Source organism: Myotis nattereri, assembly GCF_964212035.1.
Source record: "Myotis nattereri genome assembly, chromosome: 2".
NCBI lineage: Eukaryota > Metazoa > Chordata > Mammalia > Chiroptera > Vespertilionidae > Myotis > Myotis nattereri.
Genome location: NC_138076.1, coordinates 214,286,149 through 214,289,262, shown reverse-complemented (window position 1 = coordinate 214,289,262; position 3,114 = coordinate 214,286,149).

Genomic DNA, 3,114 nt, shown 5'->3' with positions numbered 1-3,114 from the left:
ACCGCGCGCGCCGCTTACCAGGTCGTCCCGGCGCGTCCGGCGGCCCGCGGCGCGCGCGAGTCAAGTTCACGTCCGGCCGGCGGACCGTGCGGGGGTCGCGCGCGGCCGGGCCTCGCGCCGCGGCCACCCCGGCCTCGCGCCCCCGGCTTTCCGCCCCGTCGCGGAGCGGGACGTTCCCGGGCTCCGCGGGCGCTGGGCTGGGTTTCCGCGGCGACGTCGGAGCTTTTGGCAACAAAGAGGGAGCGCGGCCCGGAGCGGGGAGCCGAGGAGGAGACGCGGGGCCAGGCCGCCGCGCCGGTGGCCCCAGAACTGGAAATTCCACCCGCAGCCGGGCTGGTGTTTTCTTAAGGAGCCAACAGCCACCCACTCCGGACCGCACTGTCCCGGGCTGCCCGCCCCAGGCCGCTCCCCCGCGCCCACGCCAGAGCCCCGGGGCGACCTTGGGGGAAGGTGGGCACAGGATGCTCCCCGCGAGGTGGTTGGCACTCAGGGCAGCAGCAGGCCCAGGCGTCCCCCCTCCGTCCCCTCTGCACCCAGGCTCGTGTGGCGCTGGAGGAGGGACTACCCAGTGTTCCTGCCCGAGGGCGAGGGGCAGCTGGCACTCCTGGGGTCCCTCCTGGGTCCTGGGCCAGGCCCACCTGCCCCCAGCCAGCGGGGCGGTGCCTGTGGGCCCCTGCTCTCCCGCTGCAGGCGGAGGGATGGGCCATGGCTGAGGCCGGAGGGTCCGCAGCCTGGCTGCTGTCCTCCATGTCTGCCCTGTGGTTCCAAGCCTCCCAGGCAAGTTCCCTGGGTCACGTCTGGGGAGACAGCCGAGCCCAGGGACTCTGAGGACCCTGGGAGCTCTCGCCCCCGAGCTGAGGGGCACAGGGCGCCCGGCGGCCTTGGGGGCTCCTGCATTGGCCTGTGTGTCTGTTTGTCTGTCCATCCTTCCCGGCAAGACATGTTCACCGAAAAAACACGGGGACCCAGGCCTGACTCCGGGGCTGTTTCGACGGGAAGAGTGGGGGTTGCTTGTTTTTTAAAGAAATATGAGCAACGGGGCTGGGAGGCCAGGTTGGGGCTGCGGTGGAGGGACATGTTGCTTCTTGTCCCAAAAAAGTGGGTGATGCCTCAAAGGGCTGAAAGGGTAATGAATTTTTCCTTCAAATGACTTCCCAAATGGGACCCCTCCCGGAGTCAGTCCCGCTCATCAACCTGGAAACTTCTGGAACTTGACATGGGGCTGAGGACACAGCAACGGGCTGCATGTGGAGCTGGTTTTTGGAGCCTCAGATACGGGTCCGCTTACTCCGTGCACGTGCTGACGGTGCCCGGAGGCCCGGGGCCGCACCCGGCGGCAGATCCAGGGCCAGCGATGCCCATGCGGCTTTCCCAGAGGGCGTGGCGCGAGGCCCCGAACTGAGTTTTCACAGGAGAAAGCATGGTGGCAGCTCCTCTCGTTTCTCCCGGGACCTGGGCTGGGGCTGGGTGCCAGGGGTGACATTTCAGGACACCAGGCAGTGAGTGTCCCTCCGGCTACAGGAGAGCTCGGCACGGGGGCCTGGCCGTTCCCGGGGGGAGGCCTGCCTGCTCCCCCCAGCGCATTCTCCCCGGGACTCCATTCCTGAGCTGCACCTCCTCCACGTCAGTCCCAGAGGGGGTGTCACCCTCACTCCATCAAAATCATCAAGACGCTGTCCGGCCTGGGCAGCCGCCCCCCCCCCCCCCCGCCCCGTGCCCTGCTGGCCTTGTCCAAAATGTCCACCTTCCCTTCCCTGCATGTTCCCGGTGCCCTGGCCCGGAAATTACTAGGTCTTGAACCTGACTTTGGCCACTGGTGAACAGGGTCACAACCCAGATTCTATATAAACAAGATAAACATATTGTGATCAAAGATCTTTGCTTCTAGGGAAAGTGTTCACCTTGAAGAGGGAGGAAGTTGTTATGGAAATAGCACAGTTCTGAGTCGGAACCGTCCAGGCTCAGTCCCCAGCTCCGCCGCGCAGGCACCATGGGCCGCTCAGAACCTGGGTTCCCAGGTGCAGGGGCCACAGCTCCCCCCTGGGGGTCCGCGGAGGAGCCAGGCTGGGGGCAGTTGGCAGGTCTGGCTCACCCCAGGTGCTCAGTAAGAAGTGCCCTGGCTGTCACGCTCATCGTGTGATGTGAAGGCTCAGGTGCAGGTCGACTACTTTTAGTGTCAGTGCACTGTGTCTCTTCTCATCACGAAGGTCATACACGCGGCTCCACCAAATTCAGAGTCCAGAGGGAGGAAGCCAGCAGTTCCCTCCATCCCCTTTACTTCAAAGCCTTCCGCCTGTCCCCCTAGGACAGTGGTTCTCAGCCTGGGCTGCACATGAGAATCACCGGGGAATCTTTTTAAAATCCTGATTTCTGGGCCTCATCCTCCAGAAATTCTGTTTCTTTGTGATGGGGTGGGGCCCCAACATTAGTAACAAAGAAACAGAATTTCCGGAGGATGAGGCCCAGAAATCAGGATTTTAAAAAGATTCCCCGGTGATTCTAATGTGCAGCCCAGGCTGAGAACCACTGCCTCACGGTTTGTTTTCACAGCGATAGAAATAGGCCTGCAAATACATTCCATTTAAAAAAATTTCCTTTACATCATTGACTTATTTTAATTTTTTAATATTTTTATTGATTTCAGAGAGGAAAGGAGAGGGAGAGAGAGAATCATCAATGATGAGAGAAAATCATCAATTGGCTGCCTCCTGCACGCCCCACACTGGGGATGGAGCCCACAACCCAGGTGTGTGCCCTGACCAGGAATTGAACCTCAACCTCCTGGTTCATAGGTGGATGCTCAACCACTGAGCCACACCGGCTGGGCTCATTGACTTATTTTGAAATGGAAACCTGGTGAGGCCCACAGGAGCCTCTGAGGACTAAAGACCCGAGGTGGCGAGCTGATTCCCAGCCACCATACCTGGCCTGCAGTGTCACACGCGGGTGTAACCCACACCCTTCGCCGCCAATTCACGAGGACTGTAAGGTTATGACACTGACCATCACGAAGTGCCGGTGATGCAAGCTCTCCATCACAAAGCCGCCTGAGCTTGCTGCTGCCCCATCTTTCCCATTTGTGTCTTGGTTTAAAATAGATTTTAACAGTTTGGG